This window comes from Acomys russatus, chromosome 10 (genome assembly GCF_903995435.1).
Source record: "Acomys russatus chromosome 10, mAcoRus1.1, whole genome shotgun sequence".
Taxonomy (NCBI): Eukaryota; Metazoa; Chordata; class Mammalia; order Rodentia; family Muridae; genus Acomys; species Acomys russatus.
Genome location: NC_067146.1, coordinates 74,268,043 through 74,276,809, shown reverse-complemented (window position 1 = coordinate 74,276,809; position 8,767 = coordinate 74,268,043). Strand labels below are relative to the sequence as shown.

Genomic DNA, 8,767 nt, shown 5'->3' with positions numbered 1-8,767 from the left:
GGTTTCTGCACATGGTCACTTGGCCTGCTCTATGTGGCCTGTGGTGAGTTAGAGAATAACGGCAGAGAAGGTGTGACAGAGTAGAGCTGTCAATCTCAGGACAGCCAGGAAGTGGGAAAAGCCCAGAGGCAGGAAGAGGCAGGGCATATAGAATACTTTTTCAGGCCCTACTCCAGTGGCCCAGTGATTTATTTTCTCCCAGAGGCCCCAAACACACACACACACACACACACACACACCACAAGACACGTGCACACACACACACATACACACACACACACACACACACACACGACACGCGCACATACATACACACACACAAACACACACTCCAATAATACATGAGAATATGACTCATTGGCAGGTTAATCATTGATGAAAATCCTTCATGATAGCGTTGCTTCCCCAAAGCCCACCTCTGAACCTTGCTGTGTTCTGATTTAAATCTTAAACACACAAGCCTTTCAGGAAATACTCATATCCAAACAATAATGCCTGTGTTACTACATCCTAGGATTCCACAGTGCACACTAAGTCTTACTCTCCTTCCAGCCACAAGTCCACTGCTACATTCCTGAGAGTTCTCTCACTTAGCTCAGCATCTCCCTCCTACCCCACCTACACATTCTGAATTCAATATATTGATGCCTTCTCCTCCTTTCAGTCAGTACTTGATGGGTGTTGGGAAGGGGCAGGTGTGGGAAACGGGGAGGTGTGGGAACCATAGCTGAGGTAGTCTGCCACCTCCACAGCAATGCTATCTGACTACTTGTTCCAAAGTTGAGTCCCATACAGTGATAAGCATCCTTTCCATTCTTATAGTTCAGCAGGGTAGGTGTCTACCAGTGGGTCTAGGCTGGGCTTAGTCGGTTCTGCCTCAAGCTGGGGGTCCATCTGTGGGGGTTTTCTCTCTGTAATTTGGGCTCAGCCTGCTTCTTATGTGCTCATTCTGGGGTCCCTGATGGAGGACAAACAGCTGACAGGAAAACACCTTCATGACAAACAGAAATGCAAATGAGGAGCCCGACATGGTTTCCAGGTTTCCAGCCTCCTCTGCATCACATGCTATCACCTCATGATAAAAGTCACAGGACAGAGCCCTACCCAGGGGCAAGGAAGCATGTCCTCCCTCTCAAGGAAAGATCTGGAAAGGGATATAAAACCTGAGACCAGCTCTCCCAAAGCCTTATCCAATCAGGGTCCAGGATTGTGGTTGCAGTAAATCTTGGCAGAACTTCTTGATTTAAAAGTCTGTGAACTTAAAAGACAAACTATCTGTCATTCCTGGACCCCACATACAGAGTGTGTGCTATGAGACTTACTGAAAAGCATTTATGCTTAAAGATTGAACAATATGGGAAGTGCCTAAGGCATAGAAGCAGTTCCCAGAAAATTAGCTACAGGTGGAAGGGGCCCAGTGTTTACTATGTTTCCCACATCCTGGCTCCTCGCCTGTATGCCACCTTCAGAATATTCCAACCTCCCCAACCACATAATAAAATAAAGTAAGCTCCAAGCCCGGAGACCCAGACCCATAGGTAAGAATCCTGGGATTCAGGATGCTCCCCGATTAGGATTTGGTCACTGAAGTATACTACTATTGTTCTGCAGGACACTTGGTTCCACAGTGCAAAGCCACCATCTTTCTTTGCTGTTTCTTTACTTTTTGATGGCTGAGCAGTCCCTTCAGCGGCTCCCACCTGTAGAATATTACTGGCTCAGAGGTCTTTTTGCTTCTCTTCTGTGCTTGGTCCCTTTTGTCTAGTTTGCTCACACTTCTGTAAATACAGCCTGTGACGTTGGATCTTAATTATCAGCTTGAAGGATGGAGAAAATACCAGAATATTAGTTAAGCCAGCTCTGAGGCTGACCATGAGGTGGTTCCCAGAGATCATGGTGGCTCAGACCTAAGGAAGGATTTATCCCTCCATGGACACATCAAAGTATGGAGTTAGTGAAAGGTAGTGGAACCACATTGTAGGAAGTAGGCCACAGGCATTATGTCCTGGGCATTATATCTTGCCCTGGTCTCTTGCTGTAGTCCTGTCAGCACAGAAGTCCGGTTAATACAAGCTTTCAGGAAGCCCGAGGGCTGCTTATGAACTTGGTTCCATTCCCAACAGTGATCACCACACTCCTCTTTCATACTGCTTTCCCCTGGCTCATCCTATGGGGCCACACCCTTCATCTTCTAGGAACACTTACTTGCCAATGCGAGTATCTGGCCAGCACCACCTTGGTGATATCAGCGGTCTTGATAAAGGGCTTTTAAGCCACACAGTCAAGTTGGTCTTTTCCCTGAGGTTGTGTCTTTGGCAGATGCCAAGTTTCCCTTTTCTTAAATTGATATGGTAATTTTGGACAGATCAATTGTATCTTCCCAACTATTCAATTTCTGAGGAATCCATACCACCTTTAAATTCTGTTTATAAAGCCAGGCAGTTGTCATCTGAACTCAGATCTTTTTGGGACCCCCCCCCCTTGCCAAGCACAGCCTTCAGCAAGTACCTCATGCACTGAGCCTTTCCCCCCCCCAGCATCCCCTCCCCTGCTCTGCACCATCAAGGACATTTCCTGCCTTCCAGGCTTTCGCAGGCCACCATCTACCCACCCTCAGTAGAAGCTTCCTCACTACTCCTACAGCTGGAGAACAGATTGCTTGCCACACACTAGTGCACAGAAAGCCAAGTATTTTGGGATTTGTCCCAGCAAGAACCCTTCTATATACCCATTTCAGCATTTGGCAGCCTTATTCACAGCGATGTTGCATAACAAGCCATGGGAAAATCTAGTGTCACAAAATACACCCATCTGTCACGGTGCTGTGAGTCTGTGGTTGGAATGTGAATGGAAGGATCTAGCCTGGGCTTTTTGTCAGCCGCAAATGGTGACACGGGGAGAGGTTCTACATAGGAATGAGTTTGCTCAGGCCCAGAAGATACATTAGAATCCAGGATGCACAGGCTCTGACAACCCAGAGACACAGCCAGGTAGGTGGACAGAGAAGGTGTGGATGTGTGCTATTTGAAACAATTATCCAAGAATCAAAGACAAGGGTTGGAAATGAGATGGTATCTGTCCACAGTTGAACAGGTAGACAGCGGGCAGGCAAAAGTATCCTGTGCAAGGTCAGTGGGCTTTATGCAGGGTTGCAGATTCAGAGAGACCTTGGTGTGTGTGTGTGTGTGTGTGTGTGTGTGTGTGTGTGTGTGTGTGTGTGTGTGCACGTGTGCATGTGTGTTTGTGTATGTGTGTGCAGACCATGAAAGTATAAAAGTGACTGAGAAAGGGGAGGAAAATATCTTTTTTTTTCTTCTTTCTATACCATATGATTTTTTCCATTTTATTATTTTATTCATATTACATCTTGATTGTTAGCCCTTCCCCTGTTTCCTCCCATTCTTCCCTCCCTCCCACTTCCCCCCTTCTCACCTCCCCTATGTCTGTGATTGAGGGAGACCTCCTCCCCCTATATATGCTCTTAGAATATCAAGTCTCTTCTTGATAACTTGCTATCCTTCCTCTGAGTGCCGCCAGGCCTCCCCATCCAGGGGACGTGGTCAGAAAAGGGGCACCAGAGTTCGTGTGAGAGTCAGATCTCACTCTCCACTCAACGGTGGAGAATATCATGATCGTCGGCTAGGTCTTGGTAGGGGTTCAAAGCTTACTGCCTATATTCTCTTTGGCTGGTGCCTTAGTTTGAGGAGGACCCCAGGACCCAGATCTGCCTGTCATAAAGTTCTTCTTGTAGGTTTCCAGGACCCTGTAGATCCTTCTATTTCCTTATTCTTCCATGTTACTCTCGCCTAAAGTCTCAATAGGATGTCCTCTCCTCTGACCCACATTCTTGGTAAGTAAAGTTTTTCATGGTACGTATCCCTTGGACTAGTGTTTTGATATAAGTGAGTATATACCATTTGTCTCTTTTTGCTCCTGGGTGAACTCACTCATTATAATAATTTCTAGATCAATCCATTTGTCCACAAATTTCGGGAATTCTTTGTTTTTAATAGCTGAGTAGTATTCCATCGTGTAAATGTACCACAGTTTCTTAGTCCATTCTTCTACTGAGGGACACTTAGGCTGTTTCCATGTTCTGGCTATTATGTATAAAGCAGCTATGAACATGGTTGAGCATATGTCCCTGTTGTGTGATAGGGCATTTTCTGGGTATATTCCAAGGAGTGGGATAGCTGGGTCTTGAGGAAGCCCTATTCCCATTTTTCTGAGAAAGCGCCAGATAGCTTTCCAAAGTGGTTGTACTAGTTTGCATTCCCACCAGCAATGAAGGAGTGTTCCTCTCTCTCCACATCCTTGCCAACATGTGGTGTCATTTGAGTTTTTGATCTTAGCCATTCTGATAGGTGTAAGATGGAATCTCAGTGTCGTTTTGATTTGCATTTCTCTGATGACTAACGAGGACGAGCATTTCTTTAAGTGTTTCTCGGCCATTTGATATTCCTCTGCTGAGAATTCTCTGTTAAGTTCCAAGCCCCATTTCGCAATTGGGTTGTTTGGTTTTGTGGTGTTTAATTTCTTGAGTTCTTTATATATTTTGGATATTAAACCTTTGTCAGATGAAGGGTTGGTGAAGATCTTTTCCCAGTCTGTAGGCTGTTGCTTTGTTCTCTTGACAGTGTCTCCTGCCCTACAGAAGCTTCTCAGCCTCATGAGGTCCCATTCATTAATTGTTGACATTGAGGCCTGTGCTGTTGGTGTACTGTTCAGGAAGTTGTTTCCTGTGCCTATGTGTCCCAGGCTCTTCCCCAGTTTTTCCTCTAACTGAATTAATGTCTCTGGTTTTAAGTTGAGGTCTTTAATCCACTTGGACTTGAGTTTTGTGCATGGTGACAAATAAGGGTCTAATTGCATGTTTCTACATGTAGACATCAAGTTAGACCAGCACCATTTGGGAGGAAAATATCTTAATGAATGGGGTAAATGGAGTAATGGAACGTATATGATAAGAAAGAGGAATTAAGAATAATTTGGAAACAAAAGAGAGCTGAGCAGGAAGAGGGATAGAGGTGGGGAAGGGGACAAATGAGGACAAACTATAATGATACATATGTATAGACACCACACTGTGGTGAAGCCCAGTAGCTTGTACACTAACCCAAAGCATTAATTAAAAACAAGCAGAAACTTCTCCAGGGGGCTGAACCTTTGCTTGGGCACTTGCTGTTCTCATTTGACCTTCCTTGGGTCTCTCACTCCTACAGAATTATTTATATGGAGTTTTCTTAATATTCTTACACCTCTCTTTGTAGTGCAACTCTCCCTGCCTCATTAATGACCTTATGTCTCCTGCTTCACTGTGCCTGATAGAACTCACAAGCTTAGAGCTCAGGAAGTTTCTGGCTACCAAGAGTGGGAGCAAGTGTCCCAAAGTTAAAGGTATGGACATAGACAAGTGAGGAGCCAGATAGAGGTGTGAACTGTCACTCCTCAGTGTGGCAGAAGGACAAAGCTCAGGCTGGCAAAGGGGGTGGTTAAGAGCGACTGAAAGCATTTCTAGTGAGGATATCACCAAAAAGGGAGGCAAAAGAAAAACCTGAAGGGGGCACCCGGATTTGAACCAGGGACCTCTTGATCTGCAGTCAAATGCTCTACCCCTGAGCTATACCCCCTGGCCTGAGAAGTAGTACAATTAATAGCCTTTACCTGAATGAAATACCATAAACAAGGCTGTCCAACAAGTTGGATGGCATTGCAGGCCTTCTCTGAATTCCACCTCCCTCTTGTGAAAGCACTCTTCACTGTTCTTGTACATGACTGATGACATTCCTCTGCCTTGTTGGGTTACACAGCTAAGGATTCACTTAAACCAGCCAGAGAATCCAATGATGGAGCACTGACTTTGTGTCACTGCCCCAGGTTGTATCCCTGTCACTAGGAAACAGTATCTCCCTTGCATGGTACAGAATTTCAGAGCCTGTGGCTTGATGTTTACTTAATAAAAGGCCAAGGTTCCCGATAAACTTGTCCAGTGCGCAGGCAAAGTACAAAATGTATGTGAGTGGAATTATAGAGATTACAGCTTTTAACAATGCACTGTTATTTATGTTTTAATCGTTCATATCAAGCACATTACTTTTGATAAGAAAAAAAAAAAAGCGTTATCCATGTATTGTAGAAATCACAGCACTCCAAAGACTGAGACAGGAGTCTGAGTTTGAGATTAGCCTAGACTACTTAGTGAGGTTCTGTTTTAAATTCTTTGTCTCTTTCTGTCTCTGTCTCTGTCTGTCTCCATTTGTGTGTCTCTGTCTCTCTCTCTCTTTCACTGTCTCTGGCTATCTGTCTTTCTTTCTTTTGTGCGTCTGTCTGTCTCCATCTGTCTCTCTGTGTCTGTCTGTCTGTCTGTCTGTCTGTCTGTCTGTCTCTCTCTCTCTCTCTCTCTCTCTCTCTCTCTCTCTCATTTCTTGGAAGAATGCACACAGGTGTAGTCAGATGTAGAGATTCATTGCATCCTGATTTTAGTCAACAAAGAACTGCATGTTCACCAGAGACATGATAATGGCACAATCACAGGATGGAATATGATGCAACCATTAAAAAAATGGTTCCAAGGCACTATCAAGGAAAGATGTTCCAACAAGGCCGGTCCACAAGAAAAGGACATTGCTGGTATGTGTAACAGGAGCTCATTTTGGTTTCCTGTCTTTCTTTTTCTTTTTTTACACTTGGATCATCTTAGACATTTGATAAGGGATCTCAGGATGTAGCTCAAGTTTTTCTTGAATTCTTGATCCTCCTCTTTTCTCAGCCTCCTGGGTCCTGGGATTACAGGCAGACACTGCCCTTCTCACCTTTATTTTAGCTTTTAAAATCATAGTATGTTAGTTATTTTTATCATTGCTTTGGTCAAATACCTAAAAACTTTACTCAGGGAAGGAAGGTTGCAGTTTTCAAGGAAACACTCCATCTCAACACGGTGGCAGGAGCAGCTGGCCACACTGCATCAGCAGTCGGGAGGCAGGGAGTAACAGATGCGGGCGCTCAGACTACGTTCTCCTTTTTATCCAGTCCAGGACCCCAGCCCATGGCATGGTGCCACCTACAACTGAGGGAGGTCTTCCCACCCCAGTGTCCTTCATCGAGGCAATGCATCACAGGCATTCCAGAGCCAGGCTCATCATAACTGGTTTCCATGGGCACGTCCCAGTCTCTTGGTGATCCTAGATCCTGCCTAGGTGACGGTCAACACGAAAGCATCACAGACAGTGTGTGATTTAAAAGACAAACAAAACCCCAAAACTACTTGAGCTGCTGAGATGGCTTGGCTGGGAAAGACAGTTGTAGTCGTTGATCATATGAGTTTGGTCCCCAGGACCCACATGTGGAAGGAATGACTGACTCTTGAAAGCTGTCTTCTGCTATATCCACACGTGAGCCATGGCGGGCTGTGCATAAAGGCACCAAAGAATGTGCATGTGCTCCTGATACAGGAGCCTGGCTCCTATCAGCCTTTGCTCCCCTTTTCTGCTGTCACTAGGTCAGGCATCTCAGGCTAATGGATACAAAGGGTGGGGGGGGCGCACGGAGGGAGGGGGAGGGAGGGAGGGAGGGAGAGAGAGAGAGAGAGAGAAGGAGGGAGGGAGAGAGAGACTGGCAGAAATGTGAGTAGCTCATGGCACAAAGGGAGGCCCGTTGCCACAGGTTCAGGAAGACTGAGGGAAGCCAGGGACCAGGACAGCTCAGTTAGAGAGTTGCTGGAGCTGTACCATGAACACTAGCCATAGCCATTGGTCCCTATTATGCCCCAAGCCCCTGCAGGATGATCCAAAGCTGCCTGCCACCTGTGCAACTTTTTTGGCACTCATGGGCTTACTTGGGGACGTGCCATTGGCTAAGATTTATGGCAGTCATCTATGTTATGCTAGATACCATGATCAACTTGCTAAGGCTGTCAAGACTAAACTCTGGCCAAATACAAAACTAAAATCTGGCCATATACATATGTTTGATGTGCAACCATTTTGGGGATGTGAGCATATTACAACGTGTAGACTTTGAGAAAAGCTCATTACCCTCCATAAGGTGTATTAATTAGTATGCCCTATAGTTGTTGAAGTTTTAAGAGAAAGAAAAACCTACTCATGTCTTTGAGGAAGAGAAAATGTCACCTTCTACAGACTGTGGAGATGCCAAGAGAGATTGGGTCTCTCTTTCTCCCTATCTTTGTCTCCCGTCACCCTCCTGTCTTATTCTCTCTGAACAGGCTTGACAAACACACATATCCACATATCATATTTGCCACTGTTGTTTTCTCTCTCCAAATCCTCATGCTGAATTCATGTACATGAAAAAAAAAAAAAAAACAGAACTAAAAACACTGTGTTCATTGAGAAAAAAAAGGGAGGGGGCACCCGGATTTGAACCGGGGACCTCTTGATCTGCAGTCAAATGCTCTACCCCTGAGCTATACCCCCACCTGGTTATGTATGCATAATAAATATTCTAAACCTGAATGGCCACTCCCTGACTTGCTGTCTGGCATGCACGCTTGCCAGTGCTCTACCATAATCTGCTTCCTCCCAAGAGGCCCAGCCCTGCGGTGTCTCCACATACCCAACTGCCACATCCTCATGACCAGCATGCTCCTGCCCTAGTTCCCAGCTGAGGCAGGCACATTCAAAATCTTGGAGTGCACAGTCTGGAGAGTTGGCTCAGGGGTTAAGGGCATGTGCTGCTATTGCAGAGGTCCCAGATTCAAGTCCCAACACGCAGCAGCTCGCAACCTTCTGTCACTCCAGTCCAAGGA

The 8,767-nt window shown here is 45.6% G+C and overlaps 2 non-coding genes across 2 annotated transcripts; both read right to left on the bottom strand.

Moving 5' to 3' along the window:
* Nucleotides 1-5,558: 5,558 nt before the first annotated feature.
* Nucleotides 5,559-5,630, bottom strand: Trnac-gca (transfer RNA cysteine (anticodon GCA)). Its single transcript has one exon. It is a non-coding gene; the product is annotated as a tRNA-Cys (tRNA).
* A 2,733-nt stretch (nucleotides 5,631-8,363) lies between these two features.
* On the bottom strand, nucleotides 8,364-8,435 carry Trnac-gca (transfer RNA cysteine (anticodon GCA)). Its single transcript has one exon. It is a non-coding gene; the product is annotated as a tRNA-Cys (tRNA).
* Between the last annotated feature and the right edge of the window lie 332 nt (nucleotides 8,436-8,767).